The 16,239-nt window shown below is 38.0% G+C and overlaps 1 long non-coding RNA gene across 4 annotated transcripts; it reads left to right on the top strand.

Moving 5' to 3' along the window:
- The first annotated feature begins 87 nt into the window (after nt 1-87).
- Nucleotides 88-15,942, top strand: LOC148197196 (uncharacterized). 4 transcript variants are annotated; one of them, XR_015780190.1, is made up of 5 exons: nt 115-683; nt 765-856; nt 1,086-1,121; nt 5,103-5,248; nt 5,419-6,075. It is a non-coding gene; the product is annotated as an uncharacterized LOC148197196 (long non-coding RNA). The 4 variants fall into 4 exon arrangements; XR_015780191.1 differs by having other exon boundaries at nt 115-674; XR_015780192.1 differs by lacking the exon at nt 5,419-6,075 and adding an exon at nt 15,717-15,942 and having other exon boundaries at nt 88-856.
- Nucleotides 15,943-16,239: the final 297 nt, after the last annotated feature.

Raw genomic sequence — 16,239 nt, forward strand, 5'->3', positions numbered from 1 at the left:
CTAACTTGGCCTAAGTCTATTGGCAAATTGAGAGAGTTTAGTGTAACTGACTTGCTAATTGTTTCTTGTGCAGATTACTTAAACTGGAGCGCAATCAAGATAACAAAAGAGAAAATTTCTATTGCATTTACTTCAACTTTTAAAATTGTTTACTACTACGACATTCACTTCCAATTTTTTAAATTTGTTTGCTGATTTATATTCTTCATTTCCATTTAGTTCCATCTCAATTAGAGTCTAATTGGATTCAAGTATTTCTGAGTAGACAACAGCAACAACACCTCAGTGTGGAGCTTGGAGCAGGCTAGAAACAACCATCCAAATAGGGAAGTTGTCTAACTTACCTTTGTTTTGAATTGTTGCTTCGGTTTTAGGTCTTAAGTGATAGTATTGAATCGATACCCTACTTATTGAAGTTTAAATATCTGTGCAGCTTTGGATTGATGAAAATAGGAAGGTTAGTGCACAAGATTTAAAATTGAGTGCAACTAGGATCCATTTTCCACGTCAATTGTGCAAGACCGGGAAAGGGAGAATTCTTTATCTTGTGCATTGTATCTTGCAATCTGTTTAGTCAAGAGAATATTAAGCTGTGTGATATATGTGTGCAGGATTGAAAATCAGACCAAAAGAATTGAATTAAAGGAGCACAAAGTTGTCCAGAAACAACAAAAGTGGAGCACGTGATTTTTGTTTACCTTTATTTTGTCCACAAAGTTTACCTTTCTTTTGTTTCAACATATTAATTCTAACTCCTTTGGCAGCCTTCTTGGATAATTGATGAAGAATTTGACATGGGTTATCGCGGGAAGAAATCTGCACCAATTGTGACTAAATCTTCAGTTGAACACTACAGGTAATATATTAATCTTTTTTTCCTTAGGTAATTCTTAGTTGATTCAAAAGCTTGGTGTCATGAGTTGAAGTGCTTAGCATATGAGAGATTCCCCTTTTGTACATAAGTTTGCATATTGAATCCTTGTTTATATGTTTTGATATTTTGTTTTTTTGCATATGATATGATAATATTTTTATTTTCTACCATTTTGTTCTTTTGAGCTTAATTCATATATACTGGTTTGCAGGGTGCCAATCCAACAAAATGAATTATGAGCATAGAGGTAAAATTTTTTTTGGATTCCCTTGCCTTCTGTTTTCTGTGTTTTTTCCATCTTAATTTTGCTGCTCGCTTGGAAGTAGTTACCCTACACGTGGAAGTTTTCTGCATCATTCATGTGTTGACATTTGCTTGTATTTGGGGTTTGAGTATTTATTATTATTTTTATGTCTATTTTTATTTCATTGAGCTGGGACCTTACATTTATTCTGATTTCTATTGATGAATACTTGGCATCGGTGGTGATGCATTGGAATATCTTTTTTGGGATATCTTCATATATATTGTATTTATTACCACGTGTTTGCTAAGCTCAGTTGATTATTTAAAATCTAATATTAAAAAGAATTGTAGGATCTCTTTTGTCTTTGATATGTTCAGTAGCATTATTCTAGGCATAAGCTAGTTTTTGTATTTTTAGTTGCAAGTTTGTGAGTACCTGTAGTCATAACTTAGTTAGATGAATTTGAAATTGCTTAGTTGTTGTTTAGAGTATTATAGTAGTATTAGGTTTGATCAGATTTTATATGTTCATTCTAATTTATATTTTGTAGATTAGTTTTAAATTCAACTTTGCATAGTGAATTTTTGTTTAGTATTTGTTTGTATTGTTTTTAAGCTTTCTACATTAATTTTTACCAATTAGAACTTGTTGAGATAGTTTTTGTTATATTTCCCTTGGTTTAGTAACTCATAATTCTGCATAGCTTTTAAATAGGCATAGTTTTAGTTGATAGATTTTAGTGAATAGGTTAAAATTCGAATCTGTGATCAATTTTAGTAGTTAACTTTTTTTCTAGCTTTCATTAGTTGTGAAACTTGTAGAAATGAGGTAGTTAGTTTTTAATTGGTGTTTGTATGAGTACTTATGTTATGTCCTGTTTTTCTTGATTTCATTCAGTTTCTTATATATATATATATATATATATATATATATATATATATATATATATATATATATATATATATATATATATATATATATATTGTAACATCCCAAAATACAGTAATTACCATAATTGAGAATTAATTACAATTAACAGTAACATAAACAGTCTTTGCATTAATCAGGATTAAAAGCCGAACGGCATCAGTACAAAAGAACGCGCATAACGCATACAAGGGAAAACCTGGAACGAACGTTCTTTGATATATAAAACAACGTACGTCAAAATAGAGGAATATAAGATTAAGACGAACGGCCTAACAAAATACTTGGCCGAACGTTCAAACTACACTAACATTTACAGTCCTGATCTAACGAGCACTCTAAGGCTCTGCCTTTACTTCAACTTCCACCAGATTAGCTTCATCCAAATTTTCTTCTTCCAGCATTTGCCCAAGGGATGCACCACCATCTGCTCACATCCACAACGGATGATCATTGCATTTTGACAAGACGAAAGTACATGGACAGTAGACAACACAATGGAAATGCAAGGGTAAGCTTATAATATTTAATTTATACAATCAACACATACATTTACATTTCAATTCACACATACAACATGTAACTTATCCAATAAAAATCACAGAAATACGTAAATAAGACAGACCGTCCGGACTGTATGAACCATGTAGTTACAAGCGTCCTTGCACCCGAGTGGTGTAGTAACTGATCAAATCTCCCAGCTGCCACTCGAGGTTAACCCTATCTGTCCGAAGTACTCAATGGACTAGGGCCTCCTGCCACTCCCACGCATGACTACCCCCTTCTACTTGAAGAGGAGTATCACGGAATATCAGGATGGACCGCGAGGCTTAACTTATCCAGGTTCATACTTTACCAAATTTCTCATTCAACACATCTGAGACGTTCCTCCTTGAAACGCTCGTTCAAATTCCACAATCGTATAATTCATTAATACAGTGTTCGAACATCTTAACATTTCATGTTTATAATATTTTCATTCTTTGTTCCACTCTCTGGAAAAGACGGACGTTCAACTTTCTGAAGGAAGAGGACGTACGTTAAAACTGGATTTAAAAGAACTTCTTAAAATCTCAAAGACTTCATAATAAAAGATCAACTCCAGAATATTTTTAAATACTAAGAAGTCAGATTATCTCAATTTAGATGAATAGACATTAAAGAGAATACTTGAATATATAAGGAACTTTGTATTCGGAAGGAACAGGCTACCAGTCAAAGACCGGACGCGCAAAAATATAAAATTTTCAAATGTTTGGACGAACACTATTTACGTTTGGTAAGGAATTAAAGAAAATGACGAACGTTCGGTTTAAGACCGAATTCTTTGTTAAAGCGAACGCTCGGTATATGACCGAGCACAAATCATGACGAACGCTTGGCAAAAGGCCGAGCGCTCTTTAGGACGAACGCTCAATATGGAACCGAGCGCTCTTTAGGACGAACGCTCAATATGGAATTGAGCGCTCTTTAGGACGAACGCTCAGTATAAGACTGAGCGTTACTTATTTATAAAGTTTCAAATATTTATAAACATCTAAGTTGCCTGAACGCTCAGACATTCAATTGGGGACGCTCGTTCACGAGCAGAATTCTTTCCAAATGAAGGAATCCCATTCTAGTTATTTTAAGGAAAACCGAGCGGTCTATGACCGTACGATGACGAGCGTCATTTATAAAAGGGAAGATTTAAAGTTTCAGATTTTTCAACCTTAACAGAATTTTCCAGATTTCAAATTTATAAACTTTATAACTTTCATTCCAGATTTAATTCACCTTAAATATCATCATCATATAGATCTCAACATTTTAATCATTCCAACTATACAATAACCATACTCCATTCATACGTAACCAAATCAACATGCATTTCAATCAAAATCAACACATATATAATACATACAAACAGTGCTTGTTCATGACAGATCAACCAAAACCAGAAATCATATCAGATATCAGTAATCTTCCATAACAGCTCAAACTTCAGATTTATCATACATGCAAAATCAGAACATATAACATACAGTATAAATTAAACATATAAGCTCCCCTTACCTGGTCTAGCAGTGAACTCCCTACGCGAACGTTTGTTAACTTGTCCAAACAAAATTTCCTACCCGCAACGTGATTCTCAAGTGTTTCACTATCTCTAACCAAAAAGAACGAAGGAGAACTTAGTGTATATTCTAACATGCAGCTGCATCAAGTTCATATGCAACTCAGAAAAGGGTTTCTAGGGTTTGAAAGCTTACCGGATGCAGAATTCTAATATGTTCGGTTCCAGTGAAAGCTCACGACACCGTGAACGATCCTACGGTTTCTGAAATGGAAGCAGAGATGTTGATGGTGAGTTATCTTAGAGAGAAGGTGAAAGGTTTTAGAGAGAAGTTGGAGAAGAGAAATGGCCAGGGTTTCGTGAGGAAGAAGGTGAATGCATAGAATGGAGTGAAGTGTTTTCAGAGAAATCATTTTCTCTTCCTCGTCAAACGGTCGTGCACTCCCGCACTGCCACCTGGATCCCACTACAGCTTTTAGAAGCTTCTAACGTGACAGATGGCATGCGTGCATGCAGCGCTTGGTGCGTTTTTAATGCACTGAGTGTGTGACGTGGTGCGTGTTTCAGAGAATGATGTGGCACGGTTTTTCAGTGCACAGCAGAGGGAAAAGCAGATTTGAAGTGGGCTTTAATGGGATAAGCATTTATTATAGTGTGCATTAATTTGATTTAACACCGAATTATTATTGCTAATTATATAGGGTTTTACATATATATATATATATATATATATATATATATATATAGTCAAGATTTTATATTTTCTCCCAAATGACGCAAATATGAGTTCAGTTAAGTAGTTTTGAAGTCGTGTGCATAGTTACTTTGTTATTAGATATCACTTTTGTATTTAGTTGTAGAATAAATGTATAAGTGTGATTTCCTACAGAACCAATCTCTATGCAGGTAGCTTTCTTAATTAAATTCCTTGGTATGTTTCATTGAGCTGCTGAGACTTTACATTTATTCTGATTTCTACTGATGAATACTTGACATAGGTGGTGATGCATTGGAATCTCTGGTGCTGCATTCTTTTGGGCATCTGGTGAGAGGAAGTGAAGAATTGTTGAGGTTGCAAGGAGATCTTGATCTGCACGTCTGGGAGGAGTTAGATCCCAAAAATTTACATGGAAGTCTTCAAGAGGTAAGGGGAGTTTGATTTATTTCATTAATTGTTGAAATAATCTGTATTTGATGCAAATCTGGGAAGAAGGGGATGAAAATGGAGGTTTTCTGGGTTTTCTGGACTTTGGACGTTCGACCTTGGTTTAATTGTGTTTGTGAGCGTTCGTTCTCGATGATGTTAATCCTCAGGAAGTACTCGTCTTAGGAAAAGTACGACTAGACTTGATCTCGAGCGTTCGTCCTTGGAGCTCGGTTAATAAGGTTTGGTGTTCATCGGCAGCGTTCGGCCTTTGATGATGATTGATTCCAGAACGTTCGTTCAGACAGCATCAGAGTTGGAAATAGCGTTCGGCAATAATGCATGAATCCATGGGAGTATTTTGAAACAATTATTGAGAATTGTTGGTTATTTCCTTGATCCAATATTGGTTTATTTATACATATTATTGAGAATATGTACGAATTCGTGATTGAGCACGTTTATTCTGTTGGAGGTGGTACATACACTATGTTATTTACTTGTAACTTCGTCTGTCTTTTGAGCATTTTTGCTAGTCTCACGCGTGAGACTGAGATTCGAGTGTCACCTTCTTCTGCGCGAGGAGGTGAATGTCTCGCCCAATTAAATGACTTCGGCTCGTGTTGAGTATAGTGCATCGTTACGCGTAGTATCGATGTTTTTACTCGTTAGTCCTTGAGGAGTCGGGGAGATAGGTCTGAAATCGCGATGGAAGACGGCTCGGGTCGCCTGTTATTGAGAGCAGGTTATGACGACGAATTACAAGTAAACGACATCAGAAAATACTGGTATTTTATTTTTATCCAAGGATTACATATGTTATAATATTTTAAAGAGTGTTTGTCACATTTCAAAATAACACTAGGTAGAATGGAACCAGTTTTATAATTGTTCCCTTGTTGTAATCACGTAAAATATGAGAAAGCAAATAACATTTGATAGCTGTCAATACTAAATTTCGTCATATTATCTAGTAAAATCCTAGTAAAATCTAAGTAAAGAGGGGTAGCTGTAAATACTAAATTTCGTCCGAATTGATTTTTTTGGCTTTTACTGTAACATCCCAAAAACTTACCCTTTAAAATTCAAAATTTAAAATATTGTAATAATACATTTAGGATAACACCCCGTCCAAAGAGCACCCATGGGAACTGTACCAACTTCAGAAGGCCTGAGAGGTGGATCTGGGTTGGGCATCTGGTGAGAGGAGGTGAAGAATTGTTGAGGTTGCAAGGAGATCTTGATCTGCACGTCTGGGAGGAGTTAGATCCCAAAATTTACATGGAAGTCTTCAAGAGGTAAGGGGAGTTTGATTTATTTCATTAATTGTTGAAATAATCTGTATTTGATGCAAATCTGGGAAGAAGGGGATGAAAATGGAGGTTTTCTGGGTTTTCTGGACTTTGGTGCGTTTCTGCAGAATTTCTACAGAAAGCGCGTACGTCCAATTTTGGTGAATCAAAATTGGACGTCCGTTCAAACAGTGCTCGACCAAATAGTGGTCGTCCAATTTCTGAACGTTCGGTTATTGTTCTGAGCGTCCGCCCGAATAAGCCAACTTAGAACGTTCGTCCTTGGTTTGTCATAGTGATATTAGCGTTCGGTCAGGGCTAATTTAAATACCGTTCGGTTGAAACCTAAATTAATAGTGTCCGGTTAAGTGTGAATTTAACACTGTTCGATTGAATCGCTCGGCCAGGATTCTAGACGTTCGTCCAGATGATTGTGAGCGTTCGTTAGCAATTGGTAATCCAGGTTTCAACTTGAGCGTCCGTCCCTAAATTGGCATCCACAAGATGTAATCTTGGGCGTTCGGTACTGAGTATTAGTGATTGCAATCGTTCGTTCTTAAAAATAGAATTTTAGGTTTGAATCCTGAGCGTTCGGTTTTGGGTATAAGTGAACGTTCGGTTTTTAAGTATAAGTGAGCGTCCGGTTTTGAGTATAAGTGAGCGTTCGGTTTTGGGTATAAGTGAGCGTTCGCTTTTGGGTATTAATGAGCGTTCGGTTTTTAAGTATAATTGAGCGTTCGGTTTTTGACTCTAAATGAGCGTTCCGTTTGTGGGTATAAGTTAGCGTTCGGTTTTTAAGTTGCTTATTCTCAAGTGTTGAATCTTGAGCGATCGGCCTTGGGGTATTAGTGACTATTGAGCGTTCGGTTAAGTTTTGATTTAAGCACCGTTCGGTTAGCTGCTGATTTATGTCGTTCGGTCAGGCTTCTTTTAATGCCGTTCGGCAAAGGGACTTAGGGGTTCGACTGAGTATCAAAACGTCCGTCCTTATCATGTCCGGATTAATGGTGTTTGATTTGAGTGTTCAGTATTGAGATATTAGTGGGTATAAGCGTTCGTTCCTAACATGGAACTCTTGGGTAGCAATCTTGAGCGTTCGGCTTTAAGTGTTCGGTTTGGATCTTGGACGTTCGACCTTGGTTTAATTGTGTTTGTGAGCGTTCGTTCTCGATGATGTTAATCCTCAGGAAGTACTCGTCTGAGGTAACGTACGACTAGACTTGATCTCGAGCGTTCGTCCTTGGAGCTCGGTTAATAAGGTTTGGTGTTCATCGGCAGCGTTCGGCCTTTGATGATGATTGATTCCAGAACGTTCGTTCAGACAGCATCAGAGTTGGAAATAGCGTTCGGCAATAATGCATGAATCCAGGGGAGTATTTTGAAACAATTATTGAGAATTGTTGGTTATTTCCTTGATCCAATATTGGTTTATTTATACATATTATTGAGAATATGTACGAATTCGTGATTGAGCACGTTTATTCTGTTGGAGGTGGTACATACACTATGTTATTTACTTGTAACTTCGTCTGTCTTTTGAGCATTTTTGCTAGTCTCACGCGTGAGACTGAGATTCGAGTGTCACCTTCTTCTGCGCGAGGAGGTGAATGTCTCGCCCAATGAAATGACTTCGGCTCGTGTTGAGTATAGTGCATCGTTACGCGTAGTATCGATGTTTTTACTCGTTAGTCCTTGAGGAGTCGGGGAGATAGGTCTGAAGTCGCGATGGAAGACGGCTCGGGTCGCCTGTTATCGACATCAGAAAATACTGGTATTTTATTTTTATCCAAGGATTACATATGTTATAATATTTTAAAGAGTGTTTGTCACAGTTCAAAATAACACTAGGTAGAATGGAACCAGTTTTATAATTGTTCCCTTGTTGTAATCACGTAAAATATGAGAAAGCAAATAACATTTGATAGCTGTCAATACTAAATTTCGTCATATTATCTAGTAAAATCCTAGTAAAATCTAAGTAAAGAGGGGTAGCTGTAAATACTAAATTTCGTCCGAATTGATTTTTTTGGCTTTTACTGTAACATCCCAAAAACTTACCCTTTAAAATTCAAAATTTAAAATATTGTAATAATACATTTAGGATAACACCCCGTCCAAAGAGCACCCATGGGAACTGTACCAACTTCAGAAGGCCTGAGAGGTGGATCTGGGTTGGGCATCTGGTGAGAGGAGGTGAAGAATTGTTGAGGTTGCAAGGAGATCTTGATCTGCACGTCTGGGAGGAGTTAGATCCCAAAATTTACATGGAAGTCTTCAAGAGGTAAGGGGAGTTTGATTTATTTCATTAATTGTTGAAATAATCTGTATTTGATGCAAATCTGGGAAGAAGGGGATGAAAATGGAGGTTTTCTGGGTTTTCTGGACTTTGGTGCGTTTCTGCAGAAACCGTTCAAACAGTGCTCGACCAAATAGTGGTCGTCCAATTTCTGAACGTTCGGTTATTGTTCTGAGCGTCCGCCCGAATCAGCCAACTTAGAACGTTCGTCCTTGGTTTGTCATAGTGATATTAGCGTTCGGTCAGGGCTAATTTAAATACCGTTCGGTTGAAACCTAAATTAATAGTGTCCGGTTAAGTGTGAATTTAACACTGTTCGATTGAATCGCTCGGCCAGGATTCTAGACGTTCGTCCAGATGATTGTGAGCGTTCGTTAGCAATTGGTAATCCAGGTTTCAACTTGAGCGTCCGTCCCTAAATTGGCATCCACAAGATGTAATCTTGGGCGTTCGGTACTGAGTATTAGTGATTGCAATCGTTCGTTCTTAAAAATAGAATTTTAGGTTTGAATCCTGAGCGTTCGGTTTTGGGTATAAGTGAACGTTCGGTTTTTAAGTATAAGTGAGCGTCCGGTTTTGAGTATAAGTGAGCGTTCGGTTTTGGGTATAAGTGAGCGTTCGCTTTTGGGTATAAGTGAGCGTTCGGTTTTTAAGTATAATTGAGCGTTCGGTTTTTGACTCTAAATGAGCGTTCCGTTTGTGGGTATAAGTTAGCGTTCGGTTTTTAAGTTGCTTATTCTCAAGTGTTGAATCTTGAGCGATCGGCCTTGGGGTATTAGTGACTATTGAGCGTTCGGTTAAGTTTTGATTTAAGCACCGTTCGGTTAGCTGCTGATTTATGTCGTTCGGTCAGGCTTCTTTTAATGCCGTTCGGCAAAGGGACTTAGGGGTTCGACTGAGTATCAAAACGTCCGTCCTTATCATGTCCGGATTAATGGTGTTTGATTTGAGTGTTCAGTATTGAGATATTAGTGGGTATAAGCGTTCGTTCCTAACATGGAACTCTTGGGTAGCAATCTTGAGCGTTCGGCTTTAAGTGTTCGGTTTGGATCTTGGACGTTCGACCTTGGTTTAATTGTGTTTGTGAGCGTTCGTTCTCGATGATGTTAATCCTCAGGAAGTACTCGTCTGAGGTAACGTACGACTAGACTTGATCTCGAGCGTTCGTCCTTGGAGCTCGGTTAATAAGGTTTGGTGTTCATCGGCAGCGTTCGGCCTTTGATGATGATTGATTCCAGAACGTTCGTTCAGACAGCATCAGAGTTGGAAATAGCGTTCGGCAATAATGCATGAATCCAGGGGAGTATTTTGAAACAATTATTGAGAATTGTTGGTTATTTCCTTGATCCAATATTGGTTTATTTATACATATTATTGAGAATATGTACGAATTCGTGATTGAGCACGTTTATTCTGTTGGAGGTGGTACATACACTATGTTATTTACTTGTAACTTCGTCTGTCTTTTGAGCATTTTTGCTAGTCTCACGCGTGAGACTGAGATTCGAGTGTCACCTTCTTCTGCGCGAGGAGGTGAATGTCTCGCCCAATGAAATGACTTCGGCTCGTGTTGAGTATAGTGCATCGTTACGCGTAGTATCGATGTTTTTACTCGTTAGTCCTTGAGGAGTCGGGGAGATAGGTCTGAAGTCGCGATGGAAGACGGCTCGGGTCGCCTGTTATCGACATCAGAAAATACTGGTATTTTATTTTTATCCAAGGATTACATATGTTATAATATTTTAAAGAGTGTTTGTCACAGTTCAAAATAACACTAGGTAGAATGGAACCAGTTTTATAATTGTTCCCTTGTTGTAATCACGTAAAATATGAGAAAGCAAATAACATTTGATAGCTGTCAATACTAAATTTCGTCATATTATCTAGTAAAATCCTAGTAAAATCTAAGTAAAGAGGGGTAGCTGTAAATACTAAATTTCGTCCGAATTGATTTTTTTGGCTTTTACTGTAACATCCCAAAAACTTACCCTTTAAAATTCAAAATTTAAAATATTGTAATAATACATTTAGGATAACACCCCGTCCAAAGAGCACCCATGGGAACTGTACCAACTTCAGAAGGCCTGAGAGGTGGATCTGGGTTGGGCATCTGGTGAGAGGAGGTGAAGAATTGTTGAGGTTGCAAGGAGATCTTGATCTGCACGTCTGGGAGGAGTTAGATCCCAAAATTTACATGGAAGTCTTCAAGAGGTAAGGGGAGTTTGATTTATTTCATTAATTGTTGAAATAATCTGTATTTGATGCAAATCTGGGAAGAAGGGGATGAAAATGGAGGTTTTCTGGGTTTTCTGGACTTTGGTGCGTTTCTGCAGAAACCGTTCAAACAGTGCTCGACCAAATAGTGGTCGTCCAATTTCTGAACGTTCGGTTATTGTTCTGAGCGTCCGCCCGAATCAGCCAACTTAGAACGTTCGTCCTTGGTTTGTCATAGTGATATTAGCGTTCGGTCAGGGCTAATTTAAATACCGTTCGGTTGAAACCTAAATTAATAGTGTCCGGTTAAGTGTGAATTTAACACTGTTCGATTGAATCGCTCGGCCAGGATTCTAGACGTTCGTCCAGATGATTGTGAGCGTTCGTTAGCAATTGGTAATCCAGGTTTCAACTTGAGCGTCCGTCCCTAAATTGGCATCCACAAGATGTAATCTTGGGCGTTCGGTACTGAGTATTAGTGATTGCAATCGTTCGTTCTTAAAAATAGAATTTTAGGTTTGAATCCTGAGCGTTCGGTTTTGGGTATAAGTGAACGTTCGGTTTTTAAGTATAAGTGAGCGTCCGGTTTTGAGTATAAGTGAGCGTTCGGTTTTGGGTATAAGTGAGCGTTCGCTTTTGGGTATAAGTGAGCGTTCGGTTTTTAAGTATAATTGAGCGTTCGGTTTTTGACTCTAAATGAGCGTTCCGTTTGTGGGTATAAGTTAGCGTTCAGTTTTTAAGTTGCTTATTCTCAGGTGTTGAATCTTGAGCGATCGGCCTTGGGGTATTAGTGACTATTGAGCGTTCGGTTAAGTTTTGATTTAAGCACCGTTCGGTTAGCTGCTGATTTATGTCGTTCGGTCGGCTTCTTTTAATGCCGTTCGGCAAAGGGACTTAGGGGTTCGACTGAGTATCAAAACGTCCGTCCTTATCATGTCCGGATTAATGGTGTTTGATTTGAGTGTTCAGTATTGAGATATTAGTGGGTATAAGCGTTCGTTCCTAACATGGAACTCTTGGGTAGCAATCTTGAGCGTTCGGCTTTAAGTGTTCGGTTTGGATCTTGGACGTTCGACCTTGGTTTAATTGTGTTTGTGAGCGTTCGTTCTCGATGATGTTAATCCTCAGGAAGTACTCGTCTGAGGTAACGTACGACTAGACTTGATCTCGAGCGTTCGTCCTTGGAGCTCGGTTAATAAGGTTTGGTGTTCATCGGCAGCGTTCGGCCTTTGATGATGATTGATTCCAGAACGTTCGTTCAGACAGCATCAGAGTTGGAAATAGCGTTCGGCAATAATGCATGAATCCAGGGGAGTATTTTGAAACAATTATTGAGAATTGTTGGTTATTTCCTTGATCCAATATTGGTTTATTTATACATATTATTGAGAATATGTACGAATTCGTGATTGAGCACGTTTATTCTGTTGGAGGTGGTACATACACTATGTTATTTACTTGTAACTTCGTCTGTCTTTTGAGCATTTTTGCTAGTCTCACGCGTGAGACTGAGATTCGAGTGTCACCTTCTTCTGCGCGAGGAGGTGAATGTCTCGCGTAGTATCGATGTTTTTACTCGTTAGTCCTTGAGGAGTCGGGGAGATAGGTCTGAAGTCGCGATGGAAGACGGCTCGGGTCGCCTGTTATCGACATCAGAAAATACTGGTATTTTATTTTTATCCAAGGATTACATATGTTATAATATTTTAAAGAGTGTTTGTCACAGTTCAAAATAACACTAGGTAGAATGGAACCAGTTTTATAATTGTTCCCTTGTTGTAATCACGTAAAATATGAGAAAGCAAATAACATTTGATAGCTGTCAATACTAAATTTCGTCATATTATCTAGTAAAATCCTAGTAAAATCTAAGTAAAGAGGGGTAGCTGTAAATACTAAATTTCGTCCGAATTGATTTTTTTGGCTTTTACTGTAACATCCCAAAAACTTACCCTTTAAAATTCAAAATTTAAAATATTGTAATAATACATTTAGGATAACACCCCGTCCAAAGAGCACCCATGGGAACTGTACCAACTTCAGAAGGCCTGAGAGGTGGATCTGGGTTGGGCATCTGGTGAGAGGAGGTGAAGAATTGTTGAGGTTGCAAGGAGATCTTGATCTGCACGTCTGGGAGGAGTTAGATCCCAAAATTTACATGGAAGTCTTCAAGAGGTAAGGGGAGTTTGATTTATTTCATTAATTGTTGAAATAATCTGTATTTGATGCAAATTGTGAGAACCTGATAATTAGTACACATTAATTCAATCTCTAATCACTATTTAATGCACCGTGACACGTCAAAATGCACTCACCTTTCCGCTGCATGCGCCTGCCATGTGTCACGGTTGGAGCATTCTGAGAAGGTTAGTGGGAGACAAGTGGCGTGTGGAGGATGGGAGTTTATTCTGCAGGGGAAAGAGAAAAATAATTCTGGAAAAACTCTCCCTCTTCCTCCTGCATGCTTCATCTTCTTCTCAGAATTTATGCTTCCAAGATTCTCTGCCCTCTCTCTAAACTGTTTCCATCTTCTTCCTAAGAAAATTCACCAGCAAACCTTTGATCTTGTTTCAGACACCATAGAAACCTTCCCTGCACTGTGAGCATCATTCGGATCCAAACAGAATTGAGAACTGAACTGGTAAGTTCTCGTCTCTGTGCCTCTTTCCATTTAGTTCATGCAAACCAAAATTCTGGTTGCATGCATGAGTTAGACGTCTGATATGTTAAAATTTTTGGTGTGTTAGATTAAGTTGAAGTGGTTGAGTGAACTTCTGATAGAAAGTCGTGAGAGCACGAGAGAAACTCTAAACATTTGGAAGTACACTGCTAGATCAGGTAAGGGAAGTTTATATGTTTAATTTATACTGTTTGATTTATGATCTGAGATGCATGTATGGAAAGCATGATGTTTGAGTATTTTGAAACGTTTACTGATATGGAATATGATTTCTGGTTTGTTTTGCATGTGTGAAAAATATGAAGTTGAGTTGTTAGAAATGATCACTGATATCTGATATGCATTCTGGTTTGGATGAATCTGTCATGAACTGATACGGCTTGTATGAATTATATTTGATGTTGAATTTGTTTTAAATGCATGTTGAGTTGATTATGGATGAATGGAGAATGGCTATTGTGTGGTTGGAATGATTTTAAATGTTGAAATCTGCATGATGATGATGTTTGAAGGGAATTAAACCTGAAATGGAAGTATAAAGTTGGAAAATGGAAATCTGGAAAAATTCTGCTAAGTGTGAAAAATCTAAATTTTCTGATCATTCTCTGTTGCTAAAAGGACGTTCGTCACTGTACGGTCTTAGACCGTTCGGTTTTGATTAACATGACTTAGATTGGAATTCATTCATTTGGAATGAATTCTGCTCGAGAACGAGCGTCCCCCAATTGAGTGAATGAGCGTTCGTTCTGCTCAGTATAGATCAATATTTAAAACTTTATAAATAAGTGACGTTCGGTCTTAAGTCGAGCGTTCGTCCTCAATGACGTTCGGCCTCATGTCGAGCGTTCGTCCTTATTGTTGTTCGACCTTATGTCGAACGTTAGTTCTAGAGAGCGTTCGTCCTTATACTGAACGTTCGTCCAAAGTTGGCGTTCGGTCCTATACCGAAACGCTCGTCCTATAAAGCGCTTGGGTTATAACCAGCGTTAGTGCTGATTCGTGCTTGGTCATTGACCTAGCGTTCGTCCACAGCAGGGTTCGGTTTCTAACTGAACGCTCGTCCTTATTATTGAATTCTGAGCGAACGTAATTGACGTTCGTCCAAAGTAAATTTCTGAACGTTCATTCATTGACAGTAAGAGTTGTTTCTGTACTTTAAATATTCTGGTTATTTATCTAAGTTATTCTGTAAGATAATTATTTCTTTTGATTCAACCTAAAGTTCTTGTACTCAACATCTTCTAAGTATTATTCTGAACTTCTAAATTCAATCTCATCTAAATTCTTTAAGAATTCTTAATGTCCATCAGTGAATAAGAGTTCGTTTCTTTTGTTCAGAAACGTGAAATCAAAGGTTCTGTAATAAGTTCGTTTTATTTGAGTAAAGAATGCATGACGTTAATGTTAAGAGAGTGGAACATAGAATGAAAATGTGAAAATGAGAAATGTTTAATGTGGACGAATGATATGTTGAACGAATTATTGGAATTGGATTTTTACGAGCGTTCCAGGGAGGAACGTCTCTTATATGATTGAATATTGAATTGGTAAAGTATGACTGTGGTTAGTTAATGCTGGCTTGGTCCATCCTGATATTCCGTGATACACCTCTTCAAGTAGAAGGGGGTAGTCATGCGTGGGAATGGCAGGAGGTCCTTAGTCCATAAGTTAACATGGGCGACGTAAGAACGGACTTACCTCGAGTGGCAGCTGTTTGGTGTTACCCAGTTACTACACCACTCGGGTGCAAGGACGCCTGTAACTACATGGTTCATACAGTCCGGACGGTCTGTCTTATTATATACCTTTATATGATTATTATTTGATGAATTACATGCTGTATGTGTGTTTAGAAATGTAACTGTATGTGTTGATTGTATAAATTAAATATTATAAGCTTACCCTTGCATTTCCATTGTGTTGTCTCTTGTACATGTATACTCCGTCTTGTCAAATGCAATGATCATCCGTTGTGGATGTGAGCAGATGGTGGTGCATCCCTTGAAGCAATGCTGGAAGAAGAAAATTTGGACGACTCCAATCTGGTTGAAGTTGAAGTAAAGGCCGAGCCTTAGAGTGCTCGTTTGATTTAGGCTGTACATGTTAGCATAGTTATAACGTTCGGCCACCTATTTTGTAAGGCCGTTCGTCTTATTCATCTCTGATTGTATTTTGGTGCACGTTAGTTTATGTATTTAAGAGCGTTCACTCTTGGTTTTATTGTATGCGTTTACACGCGTCCTCTGTACTGATGCCGTTAGGCTTTTTAATCCTGTTTTAATTCAAAGACTGTTTGTGATTACTGTTAATTGTAATTAATTCTGAATTATAGTGATTACTGTATTTTGGGATGTTACATTAGTGGTATCAGAGCAGTTTTGTTCTTCTAAGGACACTGTAGGGTTATGAGTGCACTGTGTTTTGCTATGTGCTTATTGCATGTTTAATGAGTTATTATTGTTTTAACTCTTGGACATAACTAATGCTCGTTTGTTTTTCTCTGCATCCA

The sequence above is a fragment of the Vigna umbellata genome, chromosome 6 (genome assembly GCF_029865625.1).
Source record: "Vigna umbellata cultivar VRB3 chromosome 6, Vumbellata_1.0, whole genome shotgun sequence".
NCBI lineage: Eukaryota > Viridiplantae > Streptophyta > Magnoliopsida > Fabales > Fabaceae > Vigna > Vigna umbellata.